A 20,020-nucleotide genomic window follows, 5' to 3' on the forward strand; every position below is an offset into this window, starting at 1 on the left:
TCCCTCCACTCCATATATTCTTAATACCTTCCACATACCTTGCCTATCTATTCTGTCATAAGTTTTCTCCAAGTCCATGAAGGAAGCATACACTTTCCTTCCCTTCTCTAGATACTTCTCCACTAAACATCTTAGAACAAATATCTGATCTACACACCCTTTTCCCTTCCTAAATCCCTCTTGTTCTTCTCCAACTAGCTCCTCTGTCATATGCCTAACCCTATCAATGAGTATTCTACCATATATTTTACCAGTCACACTAAGAAGGCAAATACCCCTATGGTTACCACATACTTCTCTCTCCCCTTTTCCTTTGTACAGAGGAACAATTATACCTGATTTCCAGTCCTCTGGAACCCTTCCCTCTTCCCAAGCCAATCTACACAACTTCCATATCCACTCCACAACAATCTCACCCCCATACCTAAGCATTTCACCACACACTCCATCAATTCCTGGGGCCTTTCCCAGCTTAATCTTCTTCATCGCTTCCACTACTTCCAACCTACTGATCTCTTCCTCCCTCCTCTCATCTTTTCTTCTCCCAGCCATTCCCCAACCACTTATACTCATACTGCTCTCAATCTCTACATTCAACAAATCCTCAAAGTGCTCCTTCCATCTCCTCAGTTTCTCTCTCTTCTCCACCAACAATCTATTATTCCTATCTTTCACTCCCCTACTATTTCCCCTTTCACACTGCCTTACTTTCTTTAACTCCTTCCAAAACAATTTCTTACTCTCCCTCCATTTCACACTCAGATTCCTCCCAAACTCTTCATCCACTTTCTTCTTACTCTCCTTCACCAGTCTCTTAACCTCCCTTCTCCTGCTCACATATACCTCTCTCTTCTCTCTCTCATCTTCTCCCCTACCTCTACTCGCCAACCATTCACCATATGCCTTCTTCTTTTGTTCCACAGCTTGTTTCACCTCATCATTCCACCATGCTGTCCCTTGCACACCCTTGCATCTCCTCCTCACTCCACAAACCACCTCACAATTTGCGCTTATCTCTTCCGTGAATATCTTACATACGTCTTCCACCCCTTCCATCTGCTCTAGCTCATACCTTCCCAATCTTTCTTCCACTATGCTCTTATACTCTGTCATTTTCTCACTATCTTGCAATTTCTCCACTCTTCTCACAGGAGCTGCTTCCTCCTGTCTTCCCCTTCGTCTCCTCAACCACTTTCTTTGCAGCTCTACCTTGGTCATCACTAAGTGATGGTCCGAGACTCCATTCCCCCACCCTCTCCACACTCTTACATCCAACACTTGTCTTCTCATTCGCTCATCCACACACACGTAGTCTATCAATGCCTTTCGTTCAACAAGTTCACCATCCATCCTCCTCATTACTCTCCATGTATACCGGTGGATCATCTTATGACGAAAGTAGGTGTTGGCTATTGCCAACCCCTTACCAGCACAGATGTCCACCAAAGCACTACCATTCCCATCTACTTCAGCTGGCACACCCCACTGACCAACCACTCCATCCACTCGTACATTCCCAACTTTGCCATTCATGTCTCCAATCAACAGCACTCTCTCGCTCCTCTCAAACTTGTCCATACATGCTTCTACTCTCGCCCAAAACTCATCTTTCACTCTTGCCACTCGACCCTCTGTTGGAGCATACACACATACAATCGCCCATGCTTGTATACCTACTTTCATCCTCACCCATACAATCCTTGCACCCACTGTTCCTTACTCTCTTATATTCTCCTTCCACTTCTTGCTTATCATCAGACATACTCCCTCTCTTGCCCTCTCATTCTCACTGACTCCCGCACATATACCTACACCATATTCCCATTCTCTCATCCTTTCACCTTTCCATTTAGTTTCAGTCAATCCACATATATCAACTTTTGCATCCTCAAGCACCTGGACAATCTCTCTCTCTTTCACTTCATCATTCACTCCTCTCACATTCCATGTTCCGACCCTCAGAATGTCCTTTGTCCATTTCTTAGTTGTCAACGTATGGTCCGTCCGGGTCCGAGGCGCTTTATTCGCTTTTTTAGTTATTTCTCTTTACGGGGTGGGGCACTAATCCACCACCAACCCTTTTAGTCGCCTCGTACGACAAGCAGGGATACTGGGGGAGTATTCTTGGAAACCCCCCTACCCCAAAGGAAAAGGGGAAAAAGAAGTGTGTGGTAATCATAGGGGCATTTGTCTTCTTAGTATAATAGGAAAAGTGTATGGTAGGACAATTATTGACAGAGTTAGAGAAAGAACAGAGAAATTAGTTGGAGAAGAACAGGGAGGCTTTAGGAAGGGAAGAGGTTGTGTAGATCAGATATTCATTCTTAGATCTTTAGTGGAAAAGTTTCTAGAGAAGGGAAAGAAGTTGTATGCGGCTTTCATGGATTTGGAGAAAGCATATGACAGGGTGGATAGACAAGGATTGTGGAAAGTGTTAAGAATATATGGAGTAGATGGGAAGTTGTTGAATGCTGTGAAGAGTATGTACGATGGTGCGAAGGCTGCAGTGCATGTGGATGGTGAATTAAGTGAATTTTTCTCTTTGAAAGTTGGGTTGAAACAGGGATGTGTCATGTCTCCATGGTTGTTCAATCTGTACATGGATGGGGTAATAAAAGAGGTACAAGGTAGGGTAGTGGATGTTGGAGTGGCCCTGGTGAGAGAGGATAGTGTTTGGAAACTCCCTGTACTGTTGTTTGCAGATGATACTGTGTTGTTGAGTGAAGACGAAGGGGAGCTGCAAGGCTTGGTGGATGAGTTTGGGAGAGTGTGTAAGAAACGGAATCTAAAGGTGAATGTAGGGAAGAGTAAAGTGATGGTCTTTGAGAGAGGTGAAGTCAGTGAATGTACAGCGAGGTTGGATGGTGAGGAATTGGAAAATGTGAGTACGTTTAAGTACTTGAGTAGTGTGATGAGTATGGATGGAGGTTTGGAGGGTGAAGTGCTTGAAAGGGTACAGCAGGGAAGAAAGGTTGCTGGTTCTTTGAAAGCAGTGATAAGAAACAGGGAAGTGAGCATGGAAGTGAAAAAGTTACTACATGACAGTTCTGTGATACCAACTCTTAATGTACAGAAGTGAAGCTTGGACGTTGTTGGAAGGACACAAGTCAAGAGTGAGAGCAGTGGAAATGAGTTATTTAAGAGGAGCCTGTGGAGTCACATGGAGAGACAGGCTGACGAATGAGGATATAAAGGAGCGTTGTGGTGTTGATGTGGATGTGATAGGAAGCATTATGAGAAACACACTGAGGTGGTTTGGCCATGTGGAGAGGATGGAGGATGAAAGACTGACGAAGATAGTGCATGTGAGTGAGGTGGAGGGGGGAAGAGGGAGGGGGAGGCCGAGGATGAGATGGAGGGATGGAGTGGAGAGGTATATGAGAGAGAGGGGTGTGAGTTGGGAGCAGGGCAGTGAAATGGTGGGGGACAGGGCGACTTGGAGGCAATTTGTTTAAGGCCACCCCAAACGAGATTGAGGCATCTGGCAATAGATAGATAGTCTGTATGCTTGGCGGAGGTTTGATGATACAACTAGGGCTTAGACTAGCCCTCCAGAATAACACTTTGATAACACTTCCAGATGACCAAAATCCACCACAAGCACTATTTGTGTGAAAAATTTTCCACAATCGGTCGTACTTGCTGCTGGGAGGCCGGTAACCACAGCAACGACCTTGAGGCCAGCTGCCCGCTCTCCTCATTATCATCCCGCCTTACAGAATGGCAGACAGACACTCTTTCTCACTCACAGACACATGGAAATGTATGTCTGGCTTGCATTGTCGCTCGATTCTGGCACCGCTGTGCGACTAGAAGTCTGGGTATTACAACTACTACAAATAATACTGTTACAATAATGACTTCGACAAAAACGTTTTCGGCAATAACGGTAAGTTAGAATGGATACCCAGTTTCTATAGTAATGTTTGGATTCACCTGAATAACGGTTATATATTTTGCAAATGCCAAGTTGTTATACTGCAAATGTGTCCATAACAAGATGAGGACTGAAACAGACAAACAAGAAGAGATGAAGTAAATTGCCAAAAATGGGGGCAGTAGTGAGGAGGAGATGGAGGATCCTCCCCTCGCCACCTCCCGTCTCACCCGCCGCTGTCCGCTCCGCCTCCACTGCCCTGCCTGACTCACAATCTGCCTCCCCCTCCACCTCCACAGCCCCAAATGACTCACCTGCTCCATCTGGCATACCTGCAACCCCAAACATAATGACTGTTGCTGTATTCTGGAAGAAGTATAACATTCAACAGGCCATAAATTTCTTCATCAGTGCCTGGAATAATATAACACTGGCAGCCATTAAACATGCCTGGTCGGCACTCCAGCAACAAGTCTGCTGAGACAGAGAGCGGCCATCAGAATTAATGACTAATGATTGGACTTATAAATCAAAATTAAAGAAAATACCAGAAACAGTATCACAATCGAGTGAATGCCCGCCATCAGTCACTCATCACTCACTTTCTTTCACAAAGCTAGCCAGCTGAGGAAGAACAACAGAGAAGGGTTGAGTAGCTGATGACATTGGGGACTTTCCTGAAGATTCTGACTTTATGGGGTTTGATGAAGAGTTGATGGAAGTGGGTGACCCTGGCACGAGAGGCAGGAATGGGGACGAGGTCAGCGAGGGGTCAGGAGGTATGCTGCAGTAGCGTCCATGCACAAGCCTCGAAACAATCATCATACCAAACACCTCATAACTCCATCAAAGTGAGTTTTATATTACTCTTGACAATTTAGTAAGTAATCTTATTATTTCAGCTAGAAAAAATTAGTGATAGGAGGGCTCCAGATGGGAAAAGTGGATAAAAGTTTAGGAGTGGGGGCACCAATAAACCCTTTATACATGTATTTTAATGTCAGGCAAATAACATTTGCGCTAATAACGGCGTTTTTCTGGCACCAATTAGACGTTAAAGATGAGATCCTATTGTATTACTACTAATACTACTACAACTACTACTACTACAACTACTACTAATACTACAACTACCATTTCTACAACTACTACTACTACTACAACTACTACTACTACAAATAATACCACTACTACTACAACTACTACTACTACTACTACTGCATAAAACCAGAACAAAAAAAATATTGTGACCAAAATAATTATACATGTACTGTTTGTAATCGAAAACTGTATTTTCCACTATAACAGAATTTTTTTTTTCCAGTGATTTAGACTTTTTCATCATAATAAATATACAGTACACACATGAAAATTTTCAGTAAGAAATGTGGCACTGATTTCACCACGAAACAAACTTTCTGCTTCCATAATTCATGTAAACAGACAGAGCGGTGGTGCGAGACACCACAGTTCCTCCTCCCTTTCTCCACTCGACTACATTTTCTACTATAATTTTTTTTTTTTCCTGTAATTTGTACTTTTTCATCACAACAAACATATACACACGGAAACTTTCAAGAAAAAGAAAAAGGCATTGATTTCATCATGAAACAAACTTTCTGCCTCCATTACTCACGTAAATACAGTAGAGAGGGGTGGCGCGAGGTCGACACACCCCATTTCCTCCTCCCTTCTCCCTCCCTCCTCCACCTCCTCCCTTTCCCCACTCCCTACTTCCTCTTCCATCTCCTTATCCTTGCCAATATCCCTCTCTCCAGATACCTTCTCAATCATTCCCATAATCGGAAATAACAGATGAACATACAGGGGGAAACAATGGGCGCAGAGTCGAGTCACGTCCTCCATCCTCCTCACACGATGCATAAATATTGACACTCATTATGGCAGTCGCTTTCCTGAAAGGAAGAGTCACTTTCTCCACCCACAATTGGTGATAATGTGACCTTGAGTTCTCTCCCTATCGCGCTATCACTAAGGCCTTTTCTTTTCTAGCCGTTTGACTTCATTGGTGCAGAAGTCAGTGGCTGTGGACTCTCAGATAAGGATCTGGACACAGGGAAAACTTTTTGCGTTGGTCTATCCATTACGGTGATATGCAGGAGACTGGAGCATGACTTAGATGCATGCAGGAGGCTTGCCAGTGGCTGCGTGTGGTGGAAATAACCCGCGGAATATGCAAACAATGTCGTGAAACACTAAACCTCATACCAATTAATCTGGCCAGGCATGTATGGCAACACTGTTCCTGCTGAGATTCTGATTGGCTGGAGGTGTTTGTTCGATTTCGTTGTTGCTAAAACTGATACTCTCTTTATTACCAGATGTGATACTGAGTTTGTCGACAGTACAATCGTCAAAAGCAATAAGAAATCCGTTATATACTTATCAACAATGAAATTCTCGTAGGAAGATAGAGATATTGAGTCAACAAAGTATTGTAACAGTCCAAGTCAAGGTCAGCATACGAACAATTCCTTTAAATCTCCGACACTCCATAATATAATAAAAAATTAAGGAAACCTGCTTAATCTAAGCATTGGTATAACACACATTTAAATTTTAAGATCAGTCCGCACCCAAAAATCATGCCACAACTCTGAATAATTAAAAATTCTAATGAAAAGATGAGTTCTGCGAGGAGGGAGGTTTGAAAAAATCGCGAAAAATCAAAGTAGGCTAAAGGAAAACTATTTCATTACATATCCTCTATTATCACAATATGGACTGATCTTAAAATTTAAATGTGTTATAGCTTAGATTATGCAGGTTTCCATAATTTTCTGTTCCATTATGGAGTGTCAGAGATTTAAAGGAATTGGTCGAATGCTGACCTTGAACTTGGACTGTTATAATACTTTGTTCACTCAATATTTTTACCTGCCTATGAAAATTTCATTGTTGATAAATATATAACGGATTTCTTATTGTTTTTGACGATTGTACTGTCGACAAACTCAGTATCACATCTGATAATGAAGAGAGTATTGGTTTAAGCAACAACGAAATTGAACAAACACCTCCAGCCAATCAGAATATCGGCAGGAACAGTGTTGCCATACATGACTGGCCAGATTAATTGGTATGAGATATAGTTCATGTATATGTGTCACCCAGATGGCCTAGGGAGGACATGTAAACATGACATAAGGACGGGATGGGTTAAGTTGATGTACTCAAATGTAGATGGAATGATGTCTAAATTATTAGAGTTGGAAGGCTATACCAAAGAAAAGGAACCACATATTATTTGCCTAACTGAAACAAAATTAACCCCAGAGATATCAAATGATACCCTAAACTTAGAGGAATACAATATTATGGTAACGACACTGAAATTTAAGAAAAGGAGGAATTATAATTGTAACAAAGAAAAATCTACAAGTCAAAGAAATTAAAATAAATATACCCTCACATGCAGAAATGACTGCATTGGAGATTAACACATCTGAAGGGAAATTAATTGTGGCAAACTCATACATGCCACCCAAAACAAACACTTAGGAAAGAGGCAAATATGAAGACCTGGCAGACAGTAAAATTCTGATTTTAAGAAGATTACTACATAGAATGGAAGAGAAATCTGAAATAATAATATTAACTGGAGATTTTAATACAAATATAAATTCGAATACTGTACTCTAGACGTAAGAAGCCATGAAAGTTGTTGGAATCAAAAGCTCCTGGATCTTGTGCAGTAGTTTTCCCTAACACAACATGTAAAAAAAAAACACCAGAAAAAGAGGCCTTGATGATTCATCAGTATTAGATATATTTACTAGGCAAGTAAACAATATTGACAATATAATATCTCACCCTCCATTCGGTTAAAGCTACCATATAGTATTAAATTGCAACTTCAGGATTGCATATGACATAGTTACCAGTAATGAGAGTTACAAAAAGAGTAAACTACAAAAAGGGCAACTATCACGACCTGAAGAAAGACTTCTTAGAAATAGATTGGGAAAAGGAGCTTAGAGGACAAAACTTAAATATTATATATAGAAAATTCTGTGATTTTTATGAAACAAGAGTCTGAGATTACATCCCTCAGCACAAAGAAACAAAAATGAAAATACAGAAAATGTTTAATACAGAATGTAAAAAAATCAAAAGAAAAGAGACTTGTGGAATAGATACAGAAGATACAATAGTGAGAGGGCATATAAACAACTATAAACAGGCAAGAAATGATTATACAAAGATAAGAAGGGAGGCTCAAAGACAGTTGGAGCAAGACATTATAAATAATAGTAGTGATCAGCCTATTTTACAGCTACATCTGAAGCAAAACCAAAGTTAAAGATAAAATACCGTACAGTCCATTACAGACGAGAGCATCATCTATATACCAGAGAAAGATATTTGTGAAGCACTTGATAAAAACTTCCACTCAGTTTTTACAGAAGAAAATAATTTTGAAAGAGATGTTATGGAACATGCATGCCCACACATATTACCAGATTTACAAATATCAGAAAAAGATGAACAGGAAGAGTTAAGTAAATCAGACAAAGGAAAAGCATATGGTCCTGATGAAATTTCAGGTTGGTTTCTACATGAATGTGCAGAAAAGTTAAGCAGACCATTATATTTAATATTCAAGGACCCCTTAGGTCAAGGTACACTACCTGATATTTGGAAAAAAACATTCTTCCCCTATTCAAGAAAGGGAATAGAATCCACTCAGCTACCGACCAGTATCATTGACCAGTGTTGTAAGATACTAGAAAAGCTGATAAGAAAAGTTTGGGTAAACCATCTTGAAGAACACAGTACGATAACAGAAAGGCAGTTCAGTTTTAGAAAGGAAAATCATGTGTTACTAATCTATTAAGCTACTATGATAGAGTTACAGAAACATTACAAAAAAGAGAAGGATGGATGGATGGTATCTCCTTATATTTCAAGAAAGCATTTTGCAGAGCAAGAGCTTATAGAGGCTGGGGGAGTGGACTTTCTGACCACTACTTGGTGGTGGCCAGAATTAGGATCCAAGTCAGATGGAGAAATAGAAGAAGGGAAAGACGAGAGGAAGGAGTAGTTGCAAGGAGAGTGGAAAGGTTACAAGAGGATGAGAAAAAGGCAGAGTATAAGAGAGAAGCGGAGGAATGATTGGGCAAATATGAACTGGAGCAGATGGGGGACATGGAAGGTGTGTGCAGGATATTTACAGAAGAAATATGTGCAGCATGTGATGTGGTGTGTGAGAGGAAGAGAAGACGGACGGGGGTGCAAGGAACAGCGTGGTGGACTGAAGAGGTGAGACAGGCTGTGGCACAAAAGAAGAAAGCATACGATGAATGGATGAGAAATAGGGGCGTGGAAGAAGTTGAGAGGCAGAAGAGACAGTTATATGTAGAAAGAAAGAGAGAGGTGAAAAGATTAGTAAGAGAGAGTAAGAAGAGAGTGGATGAGGAATTTGGAAGGAATTTGAGTGTAAAGTGGAGGGACTGTAAGAAAATGTTCTGGAAAGAGGTGAAGAGAGTAAGACAGGGTGGAAGTGAGGTTAGCAGGAGAATGAAAGATAAAAATGGTAGATTACTAGTGGAGAAGGGAGAAAAAGTGAGCAGATGGAGAGAACACTTTAAGGAATTGTTAAACATACAGGATGGAAGTAATGCGAGTATAAGTGGCTGGGGAATGGCTGGGAGAAGGAGGGAGGTGAGAAGACAGGAAGAAATCAGTAGGAAAGAAGTTGTGGAAGCAATGAAGAAAGTTAAATTGGGGAAAGCCCCAGGAATTGATGGAGTGTGTGGTGAAATGCTGATGCATGGAGGAGAGATAGTAGTAGAATGGATGTGGAAGATGTGCAGATTGGCCTAGGAGGAAGGTAGAGTCCCGGATGATTGGAAGTCAGGTATAATTATTCCCTTGTACAAAGGAAAAGGGGAAAAAGAAGTGTGTGGTAATCATAGGCGCATTTGTCTTCTTAGTATAATAGGAAAAGTGTATAGTAGGATACTTATTGATAGAGTTAGAGAAAGAACAGAGGAATTAGTTGGAGAAGAACAGGGAGGCCTTTGGAAAGGAAGAGGTTATGTAGATCAGATATTCATTCTTAGATCTTCAGTGGAAAAGTTTCTAGAGAAGGGAGAGAAGTTGTATGCAGCTTTCATGGATTTGGAGAAAGCATATGACAGGGTGGATAGACAAGGATTGTGGAAAGTATTAAGAATATATGGAATAGATGGGAAGTTGTTGAATGCTGTGAAGAGTATGTATGATGGTGCTAAGGCTGCAGTGCGTGTGGATGGTGAACTAAGTGAATTTTTCTCTTTGAAGGTTGGGTTGAAACAGAGATGTGTCATGTCACCATGGTTGTTCAATCTGTACATGGATGGGGTAATAAAAGAGGTACAAGGTAGGGTAGTGGATGTTGGAGTGGCCCTGGTGAGAGAGGATAGTGTTTGGAAACTCCCTGTACTGTTGTTTGCAGATGATACTGTGTTGTTGAGTGAAGACAAAGGGGAGCTGCAAGGCTTGGTGGATGAGTTTGGGAGAGTATGTAAGAAACGGAATCTAAAGGTGAATGTAGGGAAGAGTAAAGTGATGGTCTTTGAGAGAGGTGAAGTCAGTGAATGTATAGCGAGGTTGGATGGTGAGGAATTGGAAAATGTGAGTACATTTAAGTACTTGGGTAGTGTGATGAGTAAGGATGGAGGTTTGGAGGGTGAAGTGCTTGAAAGGGTACAGCAGGGAAGAAAAGTTGCTGGTTCTTTGAAAGCAGTGATAAGAAACAGGGAAGTGAGCATGGAAGTGAAAAAGTTACTACATGACAGTATTGTGATACCAACTCTAACGTATGGAAGTGAAGCTTGGACGTTGTTGGAAGGACACAAGAGTGAGAGCTGTGGAAATGAGTTATTTAAGAGGCGCCTGTGAAGTCACAAGGAGAGACAGGCTGACGAATGAGGATATAAAGGAGCGTTGTGGTGTGGATGTGGATGTGATAGGAAGCATTATGAGGAACACACTGAGGTGGTTTTGCTATGTGGAGAGGATGGAGGGTGGAAGACTGATGAAGAGAGTGTTATGCGAGTGAGGTGGAGGGGGGAAGAGGCAGGGGGAGGCCGAGGATGAGATGGAGGGATGGGGTGGAGAGGTATATGAGAGAAGGGGGTGTGAGTTGGGAGAAGGGCAGTGAAATGGCGGGGGACAGGGCGACGTGGAGGCGATTTGTTTGTGGCCACCCCAAACAGGATTGAGGCGTCTGGCAATAGATAGATAGATTTTGACAGTACCACACCAAAGACTTTAATGGAATCTGTACCATCAAGGAGGTATCCATAGCAACCTGCAGTGTTGGATACAGGATTTTCTCAGAAAAAGGGAAATGAGAAAAGTACTAAGGGGAAATTACTCATCATGGAGGGAAGCAACTAGTGTAGTTCCACAGGGCTCAGTGCTGGCACCAATTATGATTTTAGCAATGGTGGGCAAGTTAATGAAAAACGTTAGTTTCATTAACCGTTAATCCGTTAATCAGTTAATTAGCTTCGTTACAGTTAAGCAGTCAATTCTGCGAAAAATGTACGAGAGTTAACTTAATCTCTTAATCTGCTAGTTTTTCATATGAAACTTGATTTTCCTTAATAAAATATACTCTTGCTGCTATAAAAATTTGATTAATAACCCAAAATATTTGGAAAATACAGTCAGAATTCCACTTCTTCAACTACTTCTTCTTTGAGTCCCTCACAGGTAGGTGCTCATTCCCTATCAAGAACATCAACATGTTGAAGCTGTCATCAGATAGCTTTGATCTCTTGGCTCTTATGATAATTATGATATGATTTATGATATGATAAATACTCATAATATTTCTGTCATATGACAGTAGCAGAAATATTCATTATGGGAATATAGTTGATTTTTCACCACTTCATGAGCTGCTAATTTTTTTTCTCCAGCGATATGGTCGAAGTATGCCGTTATGAAACCTGTGCAAAGTTGTGAACCATTTGTTATATTACAGATGGTTCACAACTTCAGATCTAAGTTCATATAACTTACATGAATTTAGATATGACACACACACACAAAATTGTATCGATTTCTGAAACACGGTATCACTCACCACTAACTTTGACACTATCAATTTGACTATTTAAATTTTGATTTGAAACATTTCTGACCTAAAGTGACCTGTTTTAGGACATAATTAACCCCTTCTTTACTGGAAATGTGTTTTGATGTACCCCCGTACATCGCCTGTTAACACCCGTGAGACACTGTAACTGCTATCGTGGTACGCTGATACACCCTCTAATGAATGGCAGCTCATGGGCCTCAGGGTAGCCTGGTAAGGCTGTTTCTGAGGACCTCGTGATAGCAACAGCTCTGTGTTTTGACAAAAAAGACTGTGACGAAGTTCTGACAAATTCTGTCATCATAAGATACGTCATGACTGAGTTGCGGTGGCACCAATGGCTTGCTCACTCATCTGTGACGTAACTTCTTTTAGACCAGTCATTTTTTTATTTATAATTTCTACCACAGATATCGTACTATATTTTCTGCTGACATACGGCAAAATTTACATCCCTTGGCCTGCCTTAGAGAGTCAGTTACCACGCACTTGACCACGAGAGTGGGTGTACAGGATATTTTTCTCTCACGGCGTCTCTGGTGGATTCTGATAGTGACGAGTTTATTCCTCATGAGGATACTTATTTAGATGCATCAGATGATGATGCAGCAGTGTCTGATGTGTCAGTAGATGACTGTGATCCTGAAAATGATAGCGAGGTTGATGTGAGTGAGGAGGAGGAGGAAATCAGTAGCAAGATTAGTGACGCCACACTCTCAGCAACAAGTGGGTCAAGGTCGCCATCACCGTCACGTGTGTCCACACATTTTATGCTCAGCTCACAAGGTAAATAAATAAGCCATCCATCTGTGCAGGACATTTTTTTCAAGCCAGTTTGTACAGTAGTTACCTGGGTAACAGTACTTCAGCATTAGATATTTAAACTTATATATTTTTTAATTTTTTTTATTACCATTATGCTGGATTTATGTGATCATCAGTATACAAACAAATCACAAAGAGTGAATAGTTTCGACAGGGCAAAAAATATACACTACCCCTCACACTATTGGTGGGGGAGCTGTCAGGTCGGTATGGGGGGTAAACATAGTGTTAACATTGGGGGTACGGGTCGGTAAAGAAGGGGTTAACAGATCAACGGATATACTAATGGAAGTTACCAATAATCCATTATGTTCAAAAACAAATTAACACTTTAACTCGTTAACAAAAACATTAGCTTCGTTAATAACGGATTAACGATTAGCACGTTAATGCCCACCACTGGTTTTTAGTATTTATAAATGACATAGTAACATTAGAAATTGACACTATCAACATATGTTTTGGATGATGCAAAAATACAAAGGAAAATTACTGACACAGATTCTTCCTGAGAGCTGCAAGAAGAATTATATAGACTTCATGAATGGAACAATAAATGGCACATGGAATTTAATGTGGAAAAGTGTTATGTAATTAACCCTCTCGTGCATGATAAGTTTTGGTAAGTTTTCTGGCGCACGGTTTTATCTGCCTGGCCGCCCGGCCCGGCTGCCCAAACATCAATATACTGCCATGAAACCTACAGTATATCATCTTATTCGTCGATGTTTGTTCTACCTGATAAGCACCACAAAAAAACAGGAAAACACAAATAAAACAACGTTAGGCAGCCATGAATAAACATTTCGCTATGTCGCTTTCACTTCCCAACATAACCATTCGAATGCTTTCCATCATACAGGAAAATATTATTAGAAGTTTTCACAGAGAATTTCATCAGCTTTATAAAAAGATAAGTCCGGTTGTGATAGGATTTGTAGTTTTTGAGAAAACAGACAAAAACTGAATGCCATTTTTGAAAAAAATTCAAGGGGCTCTCATTCTGAACTTTTCTCGCACAACTTATGTTTTCATTACATAATGTAATGCAGAATTTCACGAGCTTTCTAATGAGCACAGGTGGTTTCGATATGCCTCATAGTTTTCGAGTAAATCGCCAAAAACGACTGGGAACTCATGTCCGTGCGTCACTTTCGTGATGCGCACACAGCATACGCAATATTCCTGCCTATATAACAACCAATTCTTATCATAGATATTATTGTGATGTCTTGTACATACGTAGAATTTACTGCTCTTTATCATGGTTCTTACAGGAAATCGATACATCCAATAGTTTTCAAGTAATTGGCTGACCAAGTGAGATTATCCCTCGGAGAGCTTTGCACTTTTACCTCAAGCGAGGAAAAAAACATAGTCTGTTCCCCTGCCTTTTCCTACAAATAAAATGCTCCCAAAGGCTTCTATTCTGGTAAGGAACATATGTAGAATTTACTGCTCTTTATCATGGTTCTTACAGGAAATCGATGTCCAATAGTTTTTGATTAATTGGCTGACCAATTGAGATTATTCCTCGGAGAGCTTTCCACTTTTACCTCAAGCGAGGAAAAAAATCATGGTCTGTTCCCCCACCTTTCCCTACAAAAAAAAAAAATGCTCCCACAGGCTTATATTCTGACAATGAACATACGTAGAATTTACTGCTCTTTATCATGGTTCTTACGGGAAATCGATACGTCCGATAGTTTTGGAGTAATTGGACGACAAACAAAGCATACTCCTCCTCGACCGCACGCGAGATAAAAAACATTCTTTCCCTGCCTCACCCACACCTACACATTTTCGCTCGTAACAGAGGATCGAGTGGCAAGAGTGAAAGATGAGTTTTGGGCGAGAGTAGAAGCATGTATGGACAAGTTTGAGAGGAGCGAGAGATTGCTGTTGATTGGAGACATGAATGGCAAAGTTGGGAATGTACGAGAGGATAGAGTGGTTGGTCAGTGGGGTGAGCCAGCTGAAGTAGATGGGAATGGTAGTGCTTTGGTGGACATCTGTGCTTGTAAGGGGTTGGCAATAGCCAACACCTATTTTCGGCATAAGATGATCCACCGGTACACATGGCGAGTAATGAGGAGGATGGATGGTGAATTTGTTGAACGAAAGGCAATAATAGACTACGTGTGTGTGGATAAGCGAATGAGAAGACAAGTGTTGGATGCAGGAGTGTGGAGAGGGTGGGGGAATGGAGTCTCGGACCATCACTTAGTGATGGCCAAAGTAGAGATGCAAAGAAAGCGGTTGAGGAGACGAAGGGGAAGACAGGAGGAAGCAGCTCCTGTGAGAAGAGTGGAGAATTTGCAAAATAGTGAGAAAATGACAGAGTATAAGAGCATAGTTGGAGAAAGATTGGGAAAGTATGAGCTAGAGCAGATGGAAGGGGTGGAAGACGTATGTAAGATATTCACGGAAGAGATAGGCGCAGCGTGTGAGGCGGTTTGTGGAGTGAGGAGGAGATGCAAGGGTGTGCAAGGGACAGCATGGTGGAATGATGAGGTGAAACGAGCTGTGGAACAAAAGAAGAAGGCATATAGTGAATGGTTAGCGAGTAGAGGTAGGGGAGAAGATGAGAGAGAGAAGAGAGAGGTATATGTGAGCAGGAGAAGGGAGGTTAAGAGACTGGTGAAGGAGAGTAAGAAGAAAGTGGATGAAGAGTTTGGGAGGAATCTGAGTGTGAAATGGAGGGAGAGTAAGAAATTGTTTTGGAAGGAGTTAAAGAAAGTAAGGCAGTGTGAAAGGAGAAATAGTAGGGGAGTGAAAGATAGGAATAATAGATTGTTGGTGGAGAAGAGAGAGAAATTGAGGAGATGGAAGGAGCACTTTGAGGATTTGTTGAATGTAGTGAGTGAGAGCACTGTGAGTATACGTGGTTGGGGAATGGCTGGGAGAAGAAGAGATGAGAGGAGGGAGGAAGAGATCAGTAGGGCAGACGTAGTGGAAGCGATGAAGAAGATTAAGTTGGGAAAGGCCCTAGAAATTGATGAAGTGTGTGGTGAAATGCTTAGGTATGGGGGTGAGATTGTTGTGGAGTGGATATGGAAGTTGTGTAGATTGGCTTGGGAAGAGGGAAGGGTTCCAGAGGACTGGAAATCAGGTATAAATGTTCCTTTATATTGGAAATCAGGTATAAATGTTCCTTTATACAAAGGAAAAGGGGAGAGAGAAGTATGTGGTAACCATAGGGGTATTTGCCTTCTTAGTGTGACTGCTAAAATATATGGTAGAATACTCACTGATAGGGTTAGGCATATGACAGAGGAGCTAGTTGGAGAAGAACAAGGGGGATTTAGGAAGGGAAAAGGGAGTGTAAATCAGATATTTGTTTGACGATGTTTAGTGGAGAAGTATCTAGAGAAGGCAAGGAAAGTGTATGCTGCCTTCATGGACTTGGAGAAAGCTTATGACAGAACAGATAGGCAAGGTATGTGGAAGGCATTAAGAATATATGGAGTGGAGGGGAAATTGTTGAGTGCTGTGAAGAGTATGTACGAGGGAGCTAGGGCTACGGTGCGAGTGGATGGTGAGCTGAGTGAGTTCTTTGATGTCAATATGAGACTGAAACAAGGTTGTGTGGTATCTCCATGGCTGTTTGATATATACATGGATGGGGTTGTAAAGGAGGTGCAAGGTAGGGCAGTGGATGTGGGGCTGGCCCTAATGAATGAGAGTGAGATTTGGAAGCTTCCAGTGTTGCTGTTTGCTGATGATACAGTATTGCTGAGTGAAGATGTATGGGAGTTGCAAGGTTTGGTCAATGAATTTGGGACAGTGTGTAGGAGGAGGAATCTGAAAGTTAATGTAAACAAAAGTAAAGTTATGGTGTTGAGAGGAATGAAGTCACAGTGTGTGCAGTGAGGTTGGATGGTGAGGATATGGAGAATGTGAGTGCATTCAAGTACTTGGGTAGTGTGATGAGTAAGGATGGAACTTTCGGGGATGAAGTGCATGAAAGGGTACAGCAGGGAAGGAAGGTTGTTGATACACTGAAAGCAGTGATGAGAAATAGGGAGGTGAGTATGGAAGTTAAGAAGTCGCTGCATGATAGTATTGTGATTCCTACCCTGACGTATGGAAGTGAGGCGTGGACCTTGCAAGAGGGGAACTAGTCAAGAGTGAGAGCAGTGGAAATGAGTTACTTGAGAGGAGCATGTGGAGTGACATGGAGGGACAGGTTGACGAATGAAGAAGTGAAGGAACGTTGAGGGGTAGATGTGGATGTGGTTGAGAAGATTAGGAGAAATACACTGAGGTGGTTTGGACATGTGGAGAGAATGGAGAATGAAAGACTGACTAAGAGGGTGTATGTGGGTGAGGTGGAGGGAGGGAGAGGGAGGGGTAGACCGAGGATGAGGTGGAGGGATGGAGTTAAGAGGTATATGAGGTGGGGGGGGGTGAGTTGGGGGGAGGGTAGTCATATGGTATGTGACAGAGCGACTTGACTTGAAGGTGTTTTGTCTGCGGCCACCCCTTGTGGGATTAGGGCGTCGGGCTATAAATAGATAGATAGATAGACTCAAACTATACACGTAAAGTATCATAAGGTTTTTGTTAGTGCTCTCAGAAACTCTACATGACCACCAGTCTTTTTGCTAGATACTGATACTGAAGCTGAACTTTCTTCCATCTCATATGTGTGTATGTAAAAAACATTACTTATTTGTGTAAAAAATACTGATTTATAGAAATAGGTCAATATACAAATCAACAAAATATGGATAACTCACTTCCTCCAGAGGTGTTAAGATGCTGGCAGGAGATTGAAGAGTTGTTGAAAGATGAGGAGTTATGTAGTGTGTGAGCATGTGTGTGTGTATTTACCTATTTGTAGCACACAGGAATTGAGCAATGCTCGTGTTGTCCTGTCTCCATATCCACATTTATCAAGTCTAACTTTACACACATGAATGTTTTTCTCATGCACCATCTCTTTGTCTAAGTCGTTCCAAATATTTAAGTATTTACCTAATATACCTAATTGCGATATACACGGAATGTACTATGCTCGTGGGTTTCCGTCGCTGTTTCTCAATGTCAAATTTAGCTTTAACCCTTTAACCGCGGGTGTCATCTCAGAATGACATTCCAAAAACTGGACCAAACCGTGGGTGTCATTCTCGAATGTTTGTGAATATTTTGAATACCCCGCGTTTATTCCGTGCGCCAATTGTTTCAAGGGAGAGTAGCTATTAAGTTCTTTCACTCCAGCCGACCCCCACCTCCCTCCTCCCACCCCCCGGGCCCCCACCTCCCACCCCCCAGGTCCCCCACCCCACCCCTGACCAACACGCATCAGTATCTGTCCAGCTGTGTGAGTGACAACACCGCTGATGTGGCAGTGAAGTGCAGGCAATTACAGTGCCTTTTAGCTGCCTCAGTGAACACAGAGTGGGAGTTTATCGTATGTGCAGTGTTCATATATGTTTATAGTATTATTATCAGAATGAGGTTGGCATTTGGTAATGGTGTGTGAGCGAAAAATAGTGATTACAACACCGCTGATGTGGCAGTGAAGTGCGGGCAATTACAGTGCCTTTTACCTGCCTCAGTGAACACAGGGTGGGTGTTTATCGTATGTGCAGTGTTCATATATGTTTATAGTATTATTATCAGAATGAGGTTGGCATTTGGTAATGGTGTGTGAATGAAAAATAGTGATTACAACACCGCTGATGTGGCAGTGAAGTGCGGGCAATTACAGTGCCTTTTACCTGCCTCAGTGAACACAAAGTGGGTGTTTATCGTATGTGCAGTGTTCATGTATGTTTATAGTATTATTATCAGAATGAGGTTGGCATTTGGTAATGGTGTGTGAGCGAAGGTAATGGTGTGTGAGCGAAAAATAGTGATTTTAGATCGCTCACTTCTAACGGCACTGCCCATCCAGTGATAGTCAACGAAATCATGAAACCTACATCATTGCAAAGCCGAAGGTTAGTACTTTCTAATGGTACCTTATTTTTTGCTCTAGATTTATTCTGTGCAGAGTTATAAAGGTTTAAAGTTTGTTTACATTTTGGCTGAAACCCCCGCGGGAGAGGCCAGTCGGGGCAAAACAATGCCCGCGGTTAAAGGGTTAAACTCGTTTAAGTTTTTAGACTGGACGATCTCTTTGTCCAGGCTATTCCATAAGTCTATACTTCTATAAGGAAAGCTATATTTCTTGATATCCTTCAAGCAGCTTGACTTTTTCAATTTCATTCTGTGTCCTCTTGTTGCTCCTTATCCCATACAAACAGATCTTCTTTGTCAATTTTATCTACTCCCATCATGGTCCTGAACACTGCAATCATGTCTCCCCTCTTTCTCCTTTCCTCTAAGGAAGGCAAATCCAGTTTTTCCAGCCTCTCTCTGTATGACAGGTCTGTCAGACTGGGGACCATCTTGGTTGCTGTTCTTTGTATTCTCTCAATCTTGTTTATATCTTTCTTTTTGTGTGGGGACCACACTACCGCTGCATATTCTAACCTGGGGCGGATCATGGCCACTATCAATTTTTTCATCATCTCCTCATCCATATAATGAAATGCTACTCTTACGTTAGTCAAGAGTTTATAAGTCTCTCCAACTATCTTGTTAATGTGCTTTTCTGGTGACAAACTATCTTGGACCAGCACTCCCAAATCTTTCTCTTCTCTCCTTTTTGTGATTAATTCATTACCCAACAAATAATTCAGTGATGGCCTCTTGGTACTTTTACCCATTTCCAATATTTTACATTTCTTTACATTAAATTTCATTTCCCACGTCCGGCTCCAATTGTGTATCCTATCCAAATCCTCCTGTAGTATTTTACAATCCTCCTCAACCTCTACCTTCCTCAAGATCTTTACATCATCAGGAAACAGACTTGCATAACTGTTCACTTCATCTACCATATCATTTACGTAAATCAGGAACATTACTGGCGCCAACACTGAGCCTTGAGGGACTCCACTTATTACTTCCCTCCATCCAGACATCCTATCCTTTATTACTGTCCTCATTTGTCTGTCTCTCAAAAAGTCTTTCATCCATTCCAGAAGTTTCCCCTTCAGTCCTCCTATATATTCTAGTTTCCACATTAGTCTCTTATGAGGTACCTTGTCAAAGGCCTTCTCTAAGTCTAAGTACACACAATGCACCCAACCATCTCTCTCCTGTACCACGTCAATCGCTCTTGAGTAAAAGCTCAACAAGTTAGAAACACA

General features: G+C 41.5%; 1 protein-coding gene across 1 annotated transcript in view; it reads right to left on the reverse strand.

Annotated features, from left to right (window-relative positions):
• LOC145401062 (uncharacterized) overlaps positions 1–20,020 on the reverse strand; it is a 283,839-nt gene that overhangs the window by 12,490 nt on the left and 251,329 nt on the right. The gene's annotated exons all lie outside the window — the stretch shown is intronic.

This window comes from Coenobita brevimanus, chromosome 54 (assembly GCF_032717465.1).
Source record: "Coenobita brevimanus isolate Jiangsu-jjx chromosome 54, ASM3271746v2, whole genome shotgun sequence".
Taxonomy (NCBI): Eukaryota; Metazoa; Arthropoda; class Malacostraca; order Decapoda; family Coenobitidae; genus Coenobita; species Coenobita brevimanus.